At 43.9% G+C, this 21,231-nt stretch overlaps 1 protein-coding gene across 10 annotated transcripts in view; it reads right to left on the reverse strand.

Annotated features, from left to right (window-relative positions):
* Window positions 1-21,231, reverse strand: part of ENOX1 (ecto-NOX disulfide-thiol exchanger 1) — a 609,533-nt gene that overhangs the window by 431,485 nt on the left and 156,817 nt on the right. Inside the window, exons 4-5 of one of the 10 annotated variants that reach the window (XM_049701214.1) lie at window positions 16,717-16,812; window positions 14,811-14,916 (exon numbers count right to left, since the gene is read on the reverse strand). The exons of 7 other annotated variants lie outside the window; for them this stretch is intronic. The gene's annotated coding sequence lies outside the window, so the exon portion shown is untranslated. The remainder of the gene's footprint in view (window positions 1-14,810; window positions 14,917-16,716; window positions 16,813-21,231) is intronic. 2 more of the 10 variants (XM_049701213.1, XM_049701212.1) reach the window with 2 other exon arrangements.

Here is a 21,231-nt window from a genome sequence, read left to right on the forward strand (position 1 = left end):
TGAGGAGGCAGGAAGGAGAAGGGCTGATCTTAGAGACATACAGGAAGTGGGGTGGGGGGCCTGGGTATAAGGGACACAGGTGTGCCCAGGCCAATCCAATCAGGAAGAGTTCCCAGCACGACCCAGGGTCCCTAGTACAGGTTGCCCCTGTAAGCAGCTTTTTTGGCAGCAAAGAGCTGCTTGCAGGAAAGGGGTCTCTGCAGGAGGCCTCTTTTGTCTTGTCACTAACCTTAAACCAGGCACCCCGATGCTCTACTCAACTCCAGCCCCAGCACACCTTTCAAATCTCTTGATCACGTAATACCTTGCCTAACTTGGTTCTTTCCATAGATCAAAGAGGTACAAATGAAGAATAGCTAATTAACATATGACGAGATCTCTTCCCTAGCTTCCCCTTCAGTAACCTCGCGAACAAACTGTGTGAACGAGGTAGCATCTAAGGAAAGATCACAAGAAGTCCACAAGCCTGCACAGAGGCGGATGGGGACAACTCTGACCCCGCCATCTCAATGATTAACTGAGGTTACTTCCCTTTTTCTCTCTAAAAACTTTCCTGGCTGAGCAGAATCTTTGGAGGTGGTTTTGTGGGGGGACACTGAGTCCACCATCTCCCCAGATCGCCAGCGTTCTGATTAAAAGCAGCTTTCCTTTCTACCAACATCTGCCTCTCTCTCGAGTACTGATTTTTTGAGCGGTGAGCAGCCAGACCTGAGTTCGGAACCCCCCCAGTTCTCCAGGGAAGGCCACCCCCAGCTCAGTCCTACTCCAAACACAAGTCTGAGCCAGAGTCTCTCCCAGGCCCACAGGAGCCTAGACAGCTACACGGGGACCTCCCAGGCCTAACTCAACCAGCACTTCTCTGTGGTCTTGGCACCAGAGGGGGAAACTGGAAAGAAAGGGGCTGGAGAGGAAAAAAACTTTTATATGGTTCTAACTTTATGGAGAACAGCACAAGCTTTCTAATGGTGCCGCTTGGAAGCACGTCGACGTAAAGCCCAGGGGACTCAGCTCACAGCCCCTCATCTTTCATAGAATTCCAATCCTGGCACAATCCTTGTATGAGGATTAAATTTATTCAGAACCAATTTTCCAAGAGTTCAAAATATTGCACACAAGTATTTGTTTTTACTAATCTACTAAATCTTTACAAAATTCCTTTTCCTTTGGTTAGAAATGAACAAAGCAGGGTTAATCTCTGCATCTTTTTCAACCATGGACGCACAACTGAAAGAGAACAATCTACCGCAGGTAATACAGAAAGTTAAGGAGGATCCTCGGAAAAACCGGTCCTGAGGGGAGTAAAAGGTCACTAGCACAAGCCCTTGCCCCATGAAGCCCCACAGCCCACGGACAGCCAGCAGAGGCCAGGCCAACCCAGAACCCTCCCTATTCTCAGATACCCATGGAACAGGAGGCAAATTCTGAGGATGTTCAGATTGGGTTTTTCTGATCTCAGTGGGCAGTTGCCACATTTGAATTCAAGTCCTTTAAGAATCCACTCACGGGCTTCCCTGGTGGCGCAGCGGTTGAGAGTCCGCCTGCCAATGCAGGGGATGAGGGTTCGTGCCCCAGTCCGGGAAGATCCCACATGCCGCAGAGCGGCTGGGCCCGTGAGCCATGGCCGCTGAGCCTGCGCGTCCGGAGCCTGTGCTCCGCAACGGGAGAGGCCGCAGCGGTGAGAGGCCCGCATACCAAAAAAAAAAAAAAAAAAAAAGAATCCACTCACAAATGCTGAGCGTCTCTGCTTTCTCTAAGAGATTTTTCAAAACACCTGTCTCTCCCTACTCTTAATAACATCATCCCCCAACATTCACTGTATAACTGTAAAGAAGCAGGACCCATGGGGCCTTCTGGGGATAACCCCTCTCCCCATCTCTGAAGTACCTAGACAACTGTCTCTGATGCACAATTCCTGAGTTGTTTTACAGATGCTAAAACCCTCACCAAATAGAAGACTTTACCTGATGGCCATGAGCACAGAGGCCCCAGATCTCCTGGAGCCTGAGGACTGATAGTGTTAATCCCTGTGATACCGCCCTGCTATCTCACGATCAACCAATCAAAGAACTGTGCACGAACTGATCACACACCCTGCCACGTGACTCTCCTCTCTCACTGTACCTTTAAAAATGCTTTCCTGGGCTTCCCTGGTGGCACAGTGGTTGAGGGTCCGCCTGCCGATGCAGGGGACGCGGGTTCGTGCCCCGGTCTGGGAAGATCCCACATGCCGCGGAGCGGCTGGGCCCGTGAGCCATGGCCGCTGAGCCTGCGCGTCCGGAGCCTGTGCTCCGCAACGGGAGAGGCCGCAACAGTGCGAGGCCCGCATACCGAAAAAAATAAAAAAATGCTTTCCTGAAACCCATCAAGGAGTTCAGGGGTATTTTGAGCACTAACTGCCCTGGATGCCTTGCCTGCTGCCTTACAATAAACGCTGTGCTTTCCTTCACCACAACCCAGGGTCAGTAGATTGGAAAGCCGACCCAAGTAACGTAATGAATCTCTAACCGTTCCTCAGCAAACAAGTCTGAAAATGGCAGGCACGTTTCGCCTTTGTCCTACCAGGATTTTACAAGGTTGAGAACGATGCTTTTCAGTTTGAAATCCATCGTTACACAACTCTCCTTATCTGGCAAAGGGAAACAGCCCAATCACAGTTCTCTGCTGAGCATCATTAGAGGAAGCCAAAGAAAGAGCAGGAGCAGGAAAATGGGTCAAAGAGCAACTCTTTAACTTACCAAAGCACAGGCCACTTCGCCCAACTCACAAAATCAGAGCCTGCTTTATTCAGCTCATCCCCTCATGACCATGTACAGACGAGGAGATTTTTATCACTGCAGTCTCATTCTACAAAATAGGACTCCATTTTCCCATCTTTCTGGATGGCCATGAAATAATGTACATCTTGTAAATAGAGGTTGGTTACTTCAGGGAGGGGGACAGGAATTAATTTCAAACCTATCACATAGTTTCAAGTTATTTCCTGTGAGATTTCATACGGGGTGGGGGGGGGGCGCCCAGCACTGGAAGCCATAATTTCCATATTTATTGGAAATTGCATCTCAGCCAAAGTGGTACATTGTGTCCTCACAGTGAGACCTCACCCAGAGAAACAGAATTAACTCACCCTATCATCGTAAGTGTCCAGGGTCTTTTTCAGAAAACTGTAATAGTTGACCCTCTAATTCAGACACTGTTTCTTTAACTGCACTGCATTTTAGCAGACTGTAATTTAAGGAACTGATTTCTAACCTAATAAACTTCTTTGCCAACTAAACCAAAGAGTTTACATCTGTGTAGTGCATAGGAAGTGATAATAGAACCAAATGGCTACTTTTTTTGAATCAGACAACTCCCAGCCAGATCGCTTAGCTGGGTCTCTATTTATTTATGGCTATATATTTTCTTCTCTAAGGCTGTTTCATAACCTTCTAAAATATACTTTTATATAAAAATATGTATTTTTATATATTTTATATATGTGGAAACTACATGTGCTTATGTATGTGTTTACATGTCTGTACACGTATGTTTATGTGTGTATGCATGTGTATGTATGTGTGAGTGTACGTGTGTACAGACTGGCACGAATTTAGACTGTGAGGAAACGACTGATAAAGGATGCTGCATATTTCATGTATAATGTATCTGAATACTGGATTTTACAACCACTGCTGATGGCATTATGCTATTTTATTAAAATTACATTATGCACATTATGTAATTAATTCACTGAGGCTTCCAGCTCAGAACACAACCCTCCACAAATCTGGATTTTTAGTTTTAGTTTTCTTTTGTTTTAGGAGTATTAACACCTATTTAAGAAGACAGCATGGGGGTGGCATGAACATTAACACATACACCACAAAAAATGTGACACATACAAACTCTTGCACGAAGAGAAAAATTTTGAGAAATTAAGTAAAATTAGTTAATGAGAAAATAAATTGGCTATTATATAAAAATGTTAAGAACCCAATATTTTCTTAAGGAGATTTGCACTGAAGATAGTTGACATTAGTCTCAGATCACCAGTACCCGATCTGACTAATTAACTGAACTGAAATACAAATAAACAGTATTGATTAGGACAGTCGGAATTAGGGACAAGCATTTAACCTTTGGAGTTGACAACAGTACCCTCCCACAGTACATACTATGGTAGATCAGGAGTCTGACCCAGGATGGTTTTTATGTTTTGGGGTGGTTTTTTTTTTAATGTCTTTAACAATGCCCTTTGCATCTGTAAGTGATTTATTTAGAAATTTTTCAATGCTGTTTTTATTAAATAAATGCAAGTCTTTCTCTACTGTTATTCTTGTTTTTATTATATAAAAATATATATTTTGGCAGCCTTGCAAAATTAATCTTGAAATATTTCCCCCAAATTATTATATTCCAAGTATATATCCTTGAAAAGGAACATCTGTTTTATCTCTGAATAGTTGAAATCATGTAATGTTTATGCCTTACTTTAAAATATCATCTAAGGAAAAAAATTAAATTTCCAGGTTCATCATATCTACTTTCACAGCTCCTCAATTACAGGATATGTATTTTTTTCACTTTTAACATTTTTGAAAATGAGATACATCCTAAAATAATAGCCATATTAAATCTGGATTTACTCTTTATTTTCTCCTAAAACACTATTAAAGCATCCAGCAATCCACAGTGTAACAGACATGAGAAAATACATTATTTTCCACACGCCTACGACTTACTAAGCGTGTAGGTAGGTTCTGCCACATGCTTAATGTAACAGTACTTCTCACACACAGAAATTCCTAGAAGCAGCCTAATACCCCCAATCAATCACCTTTTTGCTTGAAAGAGGGGGAAAGGTGGCACCAGGAGCCACCAAAAAGAATAGAAAAGTGAAGTACACACTTCTCCCGTACCCTTTTCGGCAAGCAATGTTCATGTGATTCACTTCTGGCCAATGAGAAGAAAGCAGAGAAGTGGCAGTTCCAGGAACGCCTACGTTCAACCAACAAAGAGAAAAGACGTGGCTGGCGTGACCTCTTTTCTTCCCTTCTTCCTGTCTTACTCTTTAAGGATAATGGTACCGAGGCTCAGAGAGGTTAAAATAACTCACCCCAAACCATGCAGTTGGTAAGTGGCAAAGCCCGAGGCAAATCAGCCTCAGGGCAATAGGCCAATTCCTTAGGAGCTAATTTCTTCCGAGTGCTAAATAAAAAGTTACTGGGGTAATATGCACCAGTCAAATCAAATTTCATCATGCAATCCTTTATGTAACTAGCAAAATGTAAAAACATTGCTCTCAGGTAGTTAAAAGCCTGTCCCATTCCCCACCCACTCACCCACCCACACAAAGAGAGCCTCCCCAGAATCACTCATCTATCCGGTTGGAGTAACCCACAGTTACTGCCCCCTAAAATTCTGAAATCAAATAAGCATGGCTGGTGCTCTCTGACTCAAGCAATTGAGAGATTTTATTATCTAATATGTAAATCTCTTAATACACAGCCCAACTACATGATTTAGAACACACACACACACACACACACATACACACACAGTCTACAGTAAAATCAAGAAAAACTAAAATAGAGCAACTTTCACTAATTTTACCCCCAGAACATTGATCCTGCCTTGGGCAAAGTAAATAAATCAGTGAAGCTGTAAATACAATATATTTTCATTACAATCATTTTCCCCATGCCTTCATTAAGTGTTGAACAAATACTTAAAGACTAGAGATTTGGAGGGATGTGTGACCAGGAAGCCCCACACGCCTTGGACCAGAACTGAAGAGCCGGAACTCAATTCTCAGGTCTTTTTGCCTCCAGTTCTAGCTTTAGGACCTTAGAAATCCTGAGCCCAAAAAGTGAACCTAGTATAACCCCACGCAAGTGAGAAACTAAATCCAGATGCCAGAGCTCTGTCCAAATTTGCTGAGCACTTGCTCTGAATAAAGTTCTACCCAGAAGGTGACATACGTTAGAATAAAACATGTTCCTGCCCTCAAGGCCCTTGAGTCCCTGTGACCATTGTGTGATTTAAATAATTCAACTGAGATCAGAGACATTATCAGTAACAGAAAAAATTTAAAAAGAAGTCTCATGTGCCTCTTAAGATACCTCAAATTAAAATGAAGCTTTCCATTTGACAAAACCCTAAAATATATACTAATCAAGATAAATATGACCAGAATGATAATGGCCACAATGATAACATTTATTATTGAGCACTTACTATGTACCAGGCACTATTTCAAATGCTTTCCAACTTCTAATACACAACAAGAGCATTAGATATTATTATCCTAATTTTACAAATGAGTTCACAAAAAAGCTTAGAGAATTACTTCATAACTTGTCCAAATTTACATATGCTAATAACCACTACACAATTCAGCCTCCAATTTCAAAAAATCCTGCCAGTATTCTATAGTTCTTTAGAAAGGGATAACAACTCCCGTACACACACGTACACACAGACACATAGTTTTATCTGTCTCTATAGGTCTGCTTGCTTTGAATATCCCCAAATTTAATCAATATCAGGAAAGAAAGCTAGAAGCTGAGAGAAATACTACCCATACGGAATGGGCCATTTGTGGTTTAAAAAAAGAAAAAAGAAAGAAAAAATCAGTAAGGTGAAGAAAATGAAGAGTTTAACAAGACAGTTTCCAACACTTCATACTTTAATTGTGAATTGAAGGAATTATTGAGGAAAAATATTTTTAGAAAAGCATTTAAATTTATCCTGTGGGTGTCACTGACACTAAGGTCATTTCAACACAATGATTTTCAAAGTAATAGAAACAACTTAGGGTGGAAGCACCCAAGAGATGATTACAATAGAATCAACACTGATTTGCTCCAACGTTCCAGGAGAAGAAAGTATAGACCTCATCTCCTCAAGATTCTGCTGGGATTGGATGTCTTTACTTCATTAACTGCTCATCCATGATACTATCTGAAAAATGCTGACCCTGCAGCTTTGTGCAGACGACTGCTGTCGCCTCAACAACTCTGTTTACTGGAATATCCATTTTCCTGTCTAATAGAGCCCAGAGTTGGAACTTCCTCCACTTGAGCTGATTTTCTACTGCTTCATTTATGCTACAGCTGTGTTTGTACTAGGCGTGAGATATTTATCTCCATGATCATATACAGTCCAAGGTAAAGAAAAATACAGGTAGAAAATGAAAAGGAAGAGACACTCCTTTCACTGTCTTTCAAAGTAGAACAATTACAATTATGTAGGGGAAAAAAATACCTGTAAAAATGAACTCAAATCATTTTTTTACTTATAAAGGAAGACTGCTGACATAAGCAAACTGATGTAAATTGTGTATGTGTGTCCTGTCTCACTAATGTGCAAGCTTCCCTACTGGATTATAAGGTTCTTGAGGGCAAGGGTTTGATTCAAGAAACCTCATCTCTTACATGGGATGATGCCAAGGCCTGGGCCGTGGTGTCTGCGTTGCCCACTGTGGACTCTCTGGTTGTGAAGGAGCTGAGAAGATTTGCTGATGACCATGGCCAGGTTAGTCACTACAGACCCAGGGCAGCACCCTGCCCACGGGAGGTGCTTATTGAATATGAGTTGGACTAAGTGAAAATAATATCAGCATTACCCAGTTACCTCCATTAACAACCAGTTTAGATGAGCTTTGATATTTTCCAAATTGTTCGTTTGTTTTCTCCTTTTAGAATTGTTACTATTTAAAAGTTTAGGCATATGGGAATACTTAGCTGGAAGTAAATATTTAACCCAATCTCTACTAAGTAAAGTCCTTAACATTTTATATACAGTCTGAAGACATACATAAAAATATACATATACATACACACACACATTTGGAATAAAAGCTGGTCTCGTCACAGAGTGCTGTTTTCTACGCGGTAGCAGTGAATAGAGATTTACACTTCAGGAGAAGGCAGGCACCTTACCATTTATCTTCCTTCAGCCCATCAACTTCCCTCTCCCCCTCTACCTCTTCAGTCATGGGTGCCTTCATATTCAGAACCCAGCAGCTGCTTATTTTAAGAAGTCCAGAACTTCACAGCTGCTCACTGTGCTTTCTCGTTCCATTCCCATTGCAAAGCTGTCATGTTGTTTGTCAAGTCTGAAAATCTCTTTCCTACTTTTCATTGGAGACACTGATTAATTCGATAAAAATAGAATCCCAAACTGTCATAGCTCTTTCAGTCATCTTAATTCATTGTAATTGGTTTTTAAATATTCAGTTCCTGATTTCTCATAAAACTGAGGGCATCACACATGCGTGAGCTGTCGTTATTTCTTAATACTAGCAGTGGTAATAGTACAGTACCCGTCCATTCTTCCCTGTTGTCTGTATACTTTCAACCCTGATTTGTATGTGTGTGGCTGATAAATAATTGATTTGATTTGATAGTGAGTGACATATTTTGAAATCTGCAAAGCATCTTATGCTGGGAATTTAAGCCAACCCTTTCTTTTCCCGAGATAGCTCTGGGCGCTCCTGCAATAATAAGTTGGAGCAGATCCTGACTTTCCTATTAGCATCTCACAATTTATGAGCTTTTGATAGCCATGAGATGAGTTTTAAAGGATGATTTTAATTCCCCAATGCACCTAGATAACTAGAAAAATAACAGACAATAAACGAGTGCTTTAAAGAAGGAATTTAAGAATTTAAAGCTTCATCCAAGCTGAAAGTAATCAACAAAACTTTATAATGGTCCTGAATTGACTTCAATAGTCCCTTGACATTATTAAAGGAATGTATCAGCTTTGAATAACTTACTCCATTTAGGCTGCACAACTATCCTATGACGCAGTAGTCATTATCTACAGTTGTTACATGAGGAGATTTGAGGCTCAGATATTTTAGGCAAATTACAGAATTAGGAATTGGCAGATCTGAAGTTCAATCCAGATCCAGCTGCATTCAAGTCTAGATCCAGCCACATTCACAGCCCTCACCAACCCCAGGAAGAAGGTGAGTCCTTGAACTTCCTGATATTTACAACACCCGTGTGGGTCCTTGTATCAAGTTTAAACCTAAAAAAATTCAAAGTTCATCTATTTCATGGATTATCCAAGACTTTGGGGTTCAGTTTATCACTGGCTACATACTGAGTAGGAAATGACAGGGCTACAATTTTCAACCATGATCATAAGTAAAGATTTAACATATGTGGGGAATTATTTAAAAAATCAAATATAAAGAAACTTGTACCTCAAATAATAATTTTCCCAGTAGAATTCGCCTAGCAAGTTTATCATGCAAATCAAAGAAAAGTGTGTATTGTTCTAAGCAAAACTCTTTAGGTAAGTTTCTATCCGTATCACCCACTGTCAAAGTGTTAAATTCTTACTTTTGTTACTCCTGTAACCAAAGCTGATCAAACAATCAATCACACGCCTTCTGCAGCTCCAGGTAAACCACTTTTAATTAAAATATCCTTCAATTACCAACTCATTAAAAATTCTGAACTCCACGGTAATTGAGAATTTAAGCAACAAGTTTGGCTGAATCACCACCCAAAAATACTGAGTATAACTCAGTAAGTGAAGAGAATTAGAAATGGATTTTTTTCCTAAAGAGAATTCAGATTATATCAACTCACTGGTACAATTCCGTGTATTTAAAGACAAACACCTTTGATAGGTCATTATTAGGAATTTAGCTAGTTATGCATTAGTTTCTACTGGGAAGCTTTACTACATGTCTTGTGACGGCATTTATACCAGACTATCTTTACAAGGATGTCTGTAAATTAAACAGCCTGGAAGGATGAAGACGGCATCTCCCTCCAGGACAGAGGACAGACTGGTTCCCTGACCAGGATAATAAAGGCTGAGTACATTTGCCAGCAGCCCTTTATAAGACTGGTGGCTTCCCTCTGTGACCGCCTGGAGGGGTGGGATAGGGAGGGTGGGAGGGAGACGCAAGAGGGAAGAGATATGGGAACATATGTATACGTATAACTGATTCACTTTGTTATAAAGCAGAAACTAACACACCATTGTCAAGCAATTATACTCTAATAAAGATGTAAAAAATAAATAAATAATTAAAAAAAAGACTGGTGGCTTCCTAAACTCTGCCTTCCTCAGCTGTGACACAGACCCATCAGGTGTGAAGTACCCACCTGGCGTCACTCAGTGTTGCCCCCCCCCCCCGGGAACTGGGGAACAAGGGAAACTGACGCAAGCAGGAAGCTCGCGCCGCAGGCTGTGCCACGTGGAATAGAATCCTTCGTGTCTGACCCAGGAGTTTTGTGTCTTTTTGCAACATGTATGGAACTGTGGCAGGCTCACTTATTAGCTCACAGGCAGGGTAAAATCTCAGAACCTTCACTGCTCTTGACAGTCATGTGTGACTGATTAAGTATTTGCAGAGGCTCACCAACTCCAAGGGAAGTTTTTGCACCTCCCTCTGAAGCCTGACACTCACAGCCATCACCTGCGCTCACACAATCATGGCAAACCCACTACAGAAAACCACCTTCCTACAAGACCCGGCCACCTGATAGCTACTAAAATGAGGGGCGACGGGAACAAGTGGAGGAGGCTTGTCCACTGCCGGGTTATTAGTGCCATCGTGACCATGGACCTATACGCCCCAAGCAAGATATCCTTCTTACTCCCTGATTGATTACATGCTTTCCCAGGCTGACCTGTAAATCCCTGCCATCAATCAGTCTCATGGGAAGAAAATCTCGTATCTTGCTCCCTCTCTTCAGGCTACCCCAAGGGTGATACAAGCCAGACTGAGGTGCCCCAACATGCTTCCTTTTCCCCACCTTGCTGGTCAGGCTCATGGACAGTAATAACCAATATTTACAGAGCACTTCTCAATAATCATTTGATCCTTCTCCCACCTGGAGATGCAGACAATTTGTAGGCTCTCTTCACAGAAGCTCAGCGAATCCAAGGGGCTTCGCCCAAACCCACAACTGGAAACTGATGAAACGGACACGTCAGCTCGCGGCTTCCAACTCTTTCTTCTGCAACCGTTCCACCCTGTACGCCACGAAACCCAGAAGCCCGGCAAATGGCTCACCCAGGAGCTCAGAACGCGGCTCCTCGGCCTGCGCCTCACAGGGAACGCCCACGGGCGGCGTGGTTCCGCATCCTCCCAGCACAGACAGCACCTCCCACGTCTCCCCCGCCCCGGGAGGAGGGCTGCGCCTGCGCACAGTGCCATCTGGCCCAGGTTCCGGAAGCGGAAACCCAGGGGTCCAATCAACCACCCCCCAACACACCTGCACAGAAACTGGGGCTGTGCCCTCCAGACCCCACTCTGGCCCTCTCATTCGCTCCTTCACCCACTCTCTGAGTGGCCCCATGAGAGGCAGGGGAGTACACTGGTTAGGGAGCAGGGTCTAGAGCTAGACGACATGGGATTTTTAACCCTGGCTCAATCACTTATTAGTTGTAAGATCTTAGGCGACTTATTTAACCTCTTTGTGCCTTAGTTTCATTAGCTGTATAATAGGGATAATAAAGTACCTCTATTACAGGACTGATGTACAGATTGCATGAATTAAATAAAGTACTCCAAACAGGCCTACACTCAATAAATGTTATCTGTCACCACCACTCCAGCTGCTATGCGTCCCCACTGGACACACTGATCCCATTTTGGTTAGCACCCCAATTTCTCACCGTCAGGCCTGGGCCTGAAAGGTGAACTTCTCCAAGTTCCCCACACCCAACTCTACAAAACCCTACAAAACAGCAATCTAGCCTCGCCCACTCTGCCATCAGAAACAAAACTGTCAAAGAGAGTGCGATGAGCTCCAGAAATCTTTCTTACTGAATGAATAAATGTGTTGGGAAGACTCTGTCCTTCACGATATATATTCCGGGAACACAATGTTCTGGGCTGGAGCATCCTCTACCTGCTCTGTGAGTAAATCCACATTGTAGGCAGAATAATGACCCCTTTCCCCTCCCGCACCCAAGACGTCCACATCCTTTTCCCGGAACCTGTGACTACGTTACCTTACCTGGCAAAAAGGACTTTACCGATAGGAGTAACAAGGACATTGAGATGGCAGATTTTCCTAGATTATCCAAGTAAACCCAATCTAATCAGGAGTCCTTAAAAGCACAGAAACTTCCCCAGCTGTAGTGAATCAGAGAGATGGCCGTCAGAAAGATTCAGATCATTGCTGGCTCTGAACATCCTGAAAGGGGCTACAAACCAAGGAATGTGCGTGGCCTCCGGAAGCTGAAAAAGGCAAGAAAATGGATTTCCTCTGCAGCCTCCAGAGAGGAATGCAGCCCTGCTAACAGTCTGATGTTAAACCAGTGAGACCTGTGCTGGACTTCTAATCTCTAGAACTTTAAGATAATACATCTGTACTGTTTAAGTCGCTAAGTTTGTGGTAACGTCTTACTGCAACAATAGAAAACTAACAGTCCCTCCCTCTGGATCCTCCTACTAGGGAAAGACCACAAGCCAGTATCTGGGCACTATGCCGTGGAATTAAGCAACAGAAAACCACATACTTCCTCACTAATTCATTCTTTCATTGAGTCACTCAATGAACTTCTGAAGCACCTGCCATATGCCAGGCACTGTTCTATGTGCTCCAGAACACAACAGTAGAACAGAGAGAAACAGTTGGCTTCTGTTCCATGGAGCTTACGTCCCAGAGGTAAGAGAGAGAGACAGTAAACAGGCCAATCAAGAAATAAAACAATTTCAAACAGCGACAGGTGCTGTGAAGAAAATACAACAAAATGAAGAGATAGAGAACGCGGGGGCAGAGCCAGGGGAAGGAAACCCCAGACTGGGTGGGAGGAAGGCTCTCTAAGAAATGACATTTGAGCTGAAATCAAAAAGGTACAAGGAGTCAGCAAGGCAAAGATCCAAGTCAGATCCTGAGCTGCTAACCCGTGGCTGACCGAGGCACGCTTACTGAGAAGGTAAAAGATGAAATAGCCACTCTGAGAAACTGACGCAACTTCTTGCTCCAAAGAAAAGGACACCGTGTGAATTGCTTCGCTCATTTTCCTGTCCTCACTCTTCAGGAGCATGACTTCTAAGGCTTTATTTTTTTTAACATACTTTATGAGCCGTGTAAAGGCAGCACTACCCCCAGAGTCCCTGATATCACTCTCAGTGCTCTCCTTATCTGAATATGGATGCGGTTAGATTCCTGGGACGGCCGGATTGCTCTCGTTTTGATGGACTTCCCTGTGGCTGGCTGCTTCCTGTCTCAGTGACACTGGCTCCAGGACCAAATCCATTGCTCAGGTTCAGACCCAGATGGAGAGCCAGAGCCCATGCAGACGCAGCTGGCTCCCCTGCACACTTAATGAGGAGAAAAATATCAAAGTCTCTAGACGGTGAGTAAATGGGTAAACTTCTCTCTCCTGTCTTGCCAGGTAGGAATGACGGTCTGTGCCGTCCAAATCACACACACACACAACAAGCCACTCGATTTATCTTTTATTGGTAAATAGGATCTTGCTCTGACATCTTTGGTAAAATAGCGAAAGCCACTCCAATTTTGATGAAGACTGTCATAGTGTCATTAATTATTTCTCACAATTGCTCCTTTCACAGGTTCTTTATGAAGGTCAAGCTAGAACGGCCAAGCAATCTGTCTCAAGCCAGTGTTCCCAGACGTACACAAGCGATCCCGAGCGGCGCGAGCCATCCTGTACACCTGCTAAGACTCTCTCCCACATATACTTTGCCATGTGAGAAAGTTACAAAGGCGAGATATGCAAAACGATTCCAGTTCTAGAGCTATTCTACCGATTTTTGTTGTTTTATACGTTAACACAAGAAACTTACATATAGGCTTCATATTGAGTGGAAAGCCTTTTGCATTGGGGAGTTGGGGTGCAGGGTTAACACTTCACAATGATAATTCACTGACCCTGAGGATGGTGCTCAGATTTCAGAGCCAGAATATGAGTCTGATTTCCAACCCCACCATATAACAACGGTACGACCTTGAACAGGGCACACCTCTGACCAAGCATCAATCCTTTCTTCTCTATAGATTGAAGTCGAAAGAAACGCCCTTTCACCTGTTTCAGAGGGTTCTCACAATTCCAAAATGAGATGTACTTTGTGAACTAAATATAAGTGTAAACGCAAAGTCCCCCCCACCCCCCTCCCCAGCCTCCTCACTCATGGTGCTACAAATATGTTGCGTTTAAGGCAAAAGCCCAGGTCCCGGTTCTCCGTACTCCACCCAGGATTCCTCTCCTCAGTGACTCCCTATGAGATGCCCTGGTGCTTGTGGGCGTGGCTGTTCCCGCACCCGAGAGCATTCCTCTCCTCTTCGCTGTGCTTTTCGTGGGCTCCACTGACCACTGTTACTCTGCCACCCACAAGTCACCATCGACCCCCCACCCCCCAACAACATTCTCTGGACAAATAAGTTCCTCTAAAACGCCAACCTCCAGGCCCGGCCATCAGGGAAACCATTTCCACTCTCGGGCCTTGCTCTTTCAAAAAGGCACCACCAAGAAGAAGTCGTTAGGCACTGAGACCAGTTCTTTGCAGGAACTGGAAAACTTTAAGGGCCAGATAATAAATATTTTAGGCTTCAAAGGCTTAAGTAATGTATCTCTGTAACACATTCTTCTCTGCTTTGTTTTTACAATGCTTTAAAACCCTAAAAACAATTCTTAGCCTTTCATCCTTACGAAAACAGTCACAGGCTGGATTTGTCCCGAGGGCCGGAGTTTGCCAACCCACGCCGTATGCCACAGTCTCGTTCATGCCAGAGCATACTTGTTTGTGTGTGTGTGTGTGAGCAGGTGTCTTCTGTTGGTAAGGGGAGTTGAGGGGAAGCTAGTTAAGTCAGGAGAGGTACCTGGAGCCTCTGTTCCCTTGGACATCCAGGCTGTCGCTCAGTCTGGTCCCACGGGCAGATTTCTTCCCACGTGGCTTTCTCTCAGTCCAGCCTCTTTCGGGGAATCCTAAGCCGTGGGAGAGATCAGTCCATGTCTGAGCTCCAGAAGTAAGCCAGGCTCAAGTCCTCACCCTGAGGGCTCCTGAGCGGTATGCAAATCAAGCATGTGGCTTCCATGCCCCCCGAACATTCTGTGACAGAAGGCCGCTCTGCCCACAGCACATGGATGGGACCTGGCGGCTGCAGTTACTTATGATACCACCCAGCCTGGTAAAAATGCATCACGGAGCCACCCAAAATATTTTAGACATTTATAATCTGCTATGCTTACTACCAAAAAAGAAGAGGAGGGGAAGAGGAAGGGGAAGAGAAAGACTGCAGAATATTTCACTTGGATGTCATTATTACCACAAAATCATTATTACCACAAAATATATCACATTTATCAAACACTGTCACATAACCCAAAAGCAAAAGTACGATTCCCCGCCATTCACAGTTTCTAAAGGAGAGAGAGTAGATTTGGTCTTCCTTTGGATGTTTTCTCCTCTTCAGAGAAAACTTCATTTCAGTTCTTCTTGATTTTCACATATATGCCGTGAGTTAAGGCCTCCCCAAGTGCAGAGAGTGCCCATCTGCAAATAGTAAGGGAGGCCACCTTGGCCCACAAAGGAGCTAGAAAATGGGGCCCCTTCGGCTCTGTGTCTCAGCACAGTTTGGTTACTAAAGGTGCCTCTGTTGGGGGATGAGTGGGGGGGGTGGAAGGCACCTCTTACTCTGGCAGATCCAGCTGTGCCCAAGGACACCCGTGTGTGTGAGCAGAGCCAAAATGGCTTCTCACCCCGACTTATGTCCTTGCCAGGCTGCACGACAACACACAGAGGCCCCGACTTGGTCCGCGAGTCAATGTCTGCAGGCCGGATGAATTTAGCCCATTTTACGCACCTACTAGCACTATGCCGACACAGAAGCTGGTCATAATATGTATGGCGTTGACTATGCTGGTGCTGACGCCATCACCCACTTGTCAGCTGGAGAGCCTTTGCTCGTTATCACTTAAGGAGGGCTGATTTTGAGAGGGACGGAGACACCTCAGAGACAGACAGGGTAAAGCCGTCCACGGTGTGGGTAAGTTGCAGGAGGAGGGTGACTAAAAGCCACGAAGATGAGCACAAAGAGAAGGGTAACTAGTGGAACAGAGCCGACAGCTGAAGCTGAGGATGGAAGCCTGTTCCCCGCAGAGGATGCTGAACGCCTGGAGGTTTAAACAGAAAGAGGACTTTCTTCAATAGTGGGAAGGAAGGTTTGGGAAACCTTGTTTGCACTGATGAAAGAGGTACACAGCTGAGAAGCCAGGAGGCCGGTGATGAGGTTTCAATCGCCCAGAGGGGAAAGAACAGACACAGGTGGGGGCCTGGAGATGTGTGAGGAGGGAAATCTGAAGCTGCCTGGAAGCTGCCGGGGCAGAACCAGCGATAGGTTGGAAGCGGGAAGAGGGAAGGGCGTGGTGGAGTCAGGGCTGACTGGAGTTCCTGGCCCAGGAAACGACTGATGGCTGTGTTTTGGTTGCCAAGACAACAGGCCTAAATGGCAGCCGGAGAGGCCTCAGAGTCTCTCTCTGGGATCCTCCTGCCGTGGGTCATGCTGTACAGACCTGATGTTCTTCCATTAAACGTACAATATGTACTCTTGTTGCGTGAGGTGTGTGTATCACCTGAAAGGACTCTCCCTCCCCATTGTATCAGGATGCTGTGGGTTGCAATCATGCTTCTGAAACACATATTTTTCAGCATTGTTAGGGGAAACAAACATCTGTGACAACTAATCCGGACCCATTCACAGGAAAGATAAATAAAAGCATTCTAACCTGTAGCATTATATGTAACTTCTTTAAACACGGAGAACGTTACAGCAGAGCTCTACCTTTCCAGCGGAGAATGTACTCCGTATCTTCCTCTGGAAACTAAAGATACTACATATAAATCTGAAATCATATATCTCTTCAAAGCATTAATTTTTAACAAGGCCAAAATTGCTAACAACCAGGGAAAGTACCGATTGATAAATTATGTGCTCGGTACATAGGATACATTGTGAATTTGCATGCATATTAAATGCAAATAACTAGAAGAGCATAGCACTAAGGCTTCAAATTTATATGTGCAAAGGACAGTAAATCCTAACATTAAAGTTCTTCCCAGAAAACATTAACTCCCCACATCCCAGCAATGGCTGCACAGTCAGGGGAGTGGTCTCAGTACAGAGTTTAGGAAGAGTATAACTTGTATCACCCATGCCACCCACTCACCAGACAGAGCAGACAAGACCATCTGCATCCTGTGCGACAGAAGTAAGGTGCTGGTGCTGCCCAGCTTTTCAAAGTTTTTTTTTCTCTTTTTTTTTCATAATTTGACAGGATAAAAGGTACCACCAAAACTGCCACTTTTGAATCACTAAGAAAATCTTTCTTCATTGTAAAGATTTCAACATTGAGGAAACGGGACAAAACACAGCTAACTTTGCTCTTCCACCAAAGTAAAAATCAGAGGTATGTGATGTCAACTTGGGAGGCTTTGGTGCCCAGTTATTTGGTCCAACACAAGTCTAGCTGTTGCTGTAAAGGTATTTTTGTAGATATAATTCACAGTATCCCTCAGTTAACTTTAGGTGAAGGTGAGTACCCTGGATAATCTGAGTGGGCCTCATATAATCAAGTTGAAGGCCTTAGGAGCAAAAAAACTGAGTTTCCAGGAGAAAAAAGAATTCTGCCTGAAAACTGTAACACAGAAATCCTGCGTAGGGCTTCCCTGGTGGCACAGGGGTTAAGAATCCGCCTGCCAATGCAGGGGACACGGGTTTGAGCCCTGGTCCGGGAAGATCCCACATGCCGCGGAGCAACTAAGCCCGTGTGCCACAACTACTGAGCCTGCACTCTAGAACCCATGAGCCACAACTACTGAGCCCGTGTGCCACAACTACTGAAGCCCGTGGGCCTAGAGCCTGTGCTCCCCAACATGAGAAGCCACTGCAATGAGAAGCCCGCGCACCGCAACAAAGAGTAGCCCCTGCTCACCGCAACTAGAGAAAGCCCGCGCGCAGCAGCGAAGACCCACTGCAGCCAAGAATAGAATAAATAAAATAAATTAATTTACAAAAAAGCCAAGAATAGAATAAATAAAATAAATTAATTTAACAACAGAAATCCTGCCTAAGTTTCCAGCCTGCTGACTTGCCCTACAGATTCCAGATTCAAGGCTACGACATCAACTCCTGCCTGCTGGCCACCCTATGAGTTTCAGACTTGCCAGCTCCCACAGTTACGTGAACCAATTACTTAAAATAAATATACTATATGTACATACACACAGGCGTAGATGTGTGCATATCTATTGATTCTGTTTCTCTGCAAAACCCTGACTGATACAAGACTCAAAGAGATTTCCCACTTAGAACAAAGTGTTCAGCGTTATAATCCATCCTGGTGGTTCGGTGAGTGTTGCTTGATTTTGATTACAATGTAAAAATTAATGTATTCTCTTTTTAGAATTTTTTATTGGGAGACATATAACATTATGTTAGTTTCGGATGTACAACATAATGATTCAATATGCAAATATATTGCAAAACGATCACCATAAGAAGTCTGGTTAACATCCATCATCACACATAGCTTATAAATTATTTTTTTTCTTGGGATGACAGCTTTTAAGATCTACTCTCTTAGCAATGTTCAAATGTACAATACACTGTTATTAACTAGAGTTACCATGTTCTACACTACATCCCCACGACTTATTTATTTTATAACTAGAAGTCTGCACCTTTTGACCACTTTCACTCATTTTGTTAAAATAGCTCCACCACTATGGAGTACAGGACTTTCTTGAAAATTTCCTTCCTGATACTCATTTAAAGACTTCTCACTCTAAGAGGCTGACTCTAAGAAGAAGAATGGGGAACTATATTTGTAAAAGAGGCTCATGAAAATCTTTCTGGTGGCTGAACATCTGCTCAGCAAGGCTGCTTTGGGGGCTTGCCTTGCTGTATTTATATTGTGAATTCTCTGTGGATGCTAAGTCTTGGGGGATGGAACTGTCCCCTCATTCATGGCCTAAAAGCACAAGTCATACGATCAGCTCTAATGAAGCAAATATCCCTGTCAAGTTCAGATCAATTTCACGGGTTTAATGCCACTCTGACTGCTCCTTCTCTGTCTCCTTTCCTCCCTTGGCCTCAAAAGGCAGCTTACTGTGTGTGCTCTCCAGCCTCGGCTCTTCCCATCTCCTCTGTGTGACATGGAATGCTTATCCCCACACCCGGATCCAATTACTGTGTATGCGCAGCCCATCCCAGGCCTGTGCTCCCTTCCCGACAGCTAACTCTTCTCACACCCCTTTACTTATTGCCAACTGTAGGATCTCCTGGGAGTGGGAGGAATGAGGGAAAGGGTCGTAGCACGTCCAAAGGAGAACCGACCAAATTTTCTATCTTTTGCAAACTGTTCCATTGCCACGGTTCCTTGACCTGTAAGCTGGGAAGAGAACTGATCTATTCTAGAAGGCATCTGGACATCTGCTGTATATAATCTTTTGGATACGCCCTCTTTTTTTTTCGGACCAGTAGGGATGGGAGGAGTTCTCCGAGGCAGCCCCCCAGCCTTGACTGAAAGTTCTCAGTAAGCTCTCCTCATCTTCCGTCTTCTCTATCAGTCCTGTCACCAAGGCCAATCTCTTCTCCTTCTCCCTTCCTCACTGCAGCTCTTCTCACTATGTGCCTGCCTTCTCCCTCTTCTGAGTCACTGTATAACCCACAGCAAGAATCACCTCCCCCAATATACACTACCAAATGTAAAATAGATAGCTAGTGGGAAGCAGCTGCATAGCACAGGGAGATCAGCTCGGTGCTTTGTGACCACCTAGAAGGGTGGGATAGGGAGGGTGGGAGGGAAGGAGATGCAAGAGGGAGGAGATATGGGGATATATGTATACATATAGTTGATTCGCTTTGTTATACAGCAGAAACTGACACACCATTGTAAAGCAATTATACTCCAATGAAGATGTTAAAAAAAAAAAGATTACCTCCCCCATATGTCACTTTGATCAATCATGTGACATGTGGCCAAGTATTCCAAATGTTTCTTCTGAAATTAAATTTCAGCCCCGGATCTCAAGTCCACCAGCTGACTCCCTGCTTTCCCCTCACTCTCCTCCTTTCTAGCTCTGCCCCCAGCTCACAGGCCCCACCCCTGTGCCCTGCCCCCTCTCTGCCCTCCAGAAGGTGGGGCTAACCCTTCTCTCTTAAGACCCCTCCCCTAATACGTTCCTGCTCTCCTCTGAATCTCTCCTCTGAAGGAATTCCCTTAACATTAAGAAATAACCCCTGCTCGTTTTTCACAGGTAAAATTCAAGAGGTGATGGGGCTTCTGGGTCCCACATCCCAAATAACTAACTCACTATGGTTTTCCACCATTCCTGCTTCAGATCCTGAGGTGGGGGCTCACGTACAGCTCACATCCAGGAAATCCTGGGGCAAAAAGGAACTACCTGAGTAATAACTTGCTTGGTTTCATCTGAAAGCACCCCTATTTGTTCCGTCCTTGGAACAAAGTCGCAAATGAGAAAGCTCCCCCGAATTTAACCTTTCCTCTCGGCAAATTCTCTTAGACACGGAAACTAATCTACACAAGTATTATTAGGCATGCGTATCAGGATATATTTCCCATTGTGATTTGTGCACGTGTTGCATACAGTTATGGATGTATTTTTGGAAAATTTTTTTTTAATATTTAATAGCCATTAAACGGGTAAAATAATACTCTGCTCCTTATGGAACAGTGAAAAGTCACCCTAGCACTTTTTGCAAGTATTTGCAATTGTAATCAGTAATGCAGGCAGAGAGAATGCCAGTGGTTTTCAATCATCACTGGTAAAAATGTAAATTCTTTAAAATTAAGACTCTGAAGTTCACCTGCATTAATCTACTGCTAATGCAAGCTGGGACTATTTTCTAGGATTCTGAGTGGCTTAACATCATCAAGACATGTCACAAGCTCCATCCAAATTATTCAGTACATACCACGCATTTTTCTGAACCTTTCAGAAGATGAAACAAGGAGAGGCAATGAGAGTGTCTGAAGAACAAAAGGAAAAATGAAGCACAGAGACCTCAGGCTAAAAGTATAAAACCCTTGAGAGGGTTTTAAGGACATTTTAGAGGCCTGAAAAATGAGAACAAATCAGCAGGCCCATTAACTCAGCAGCGAATTAAAGCACCATTGTTTCCAATTTCAGCCTTGAATATGGAGGGCACCAAATGGACCACGTTCTGCTTCCCCTCTGTAGGGAGAGTGAGAAGTCACCGCTCTGTATTCTTAACTGCC

This window comes from Orcinus orca, chromosome 18 (genome assembly GCF_937001465.1).
Source record: "Orcinus orca chromosome 18, mOrcOrc1.1, whole genome shotgun sequence".
In the NCBI taxonomy this organism is placed as follows: Eukaryota; Metazoa; Chordata; class Mammalia; order Artiodactyla; family Delphinidae; genus Orcinus; species Orcinus orca.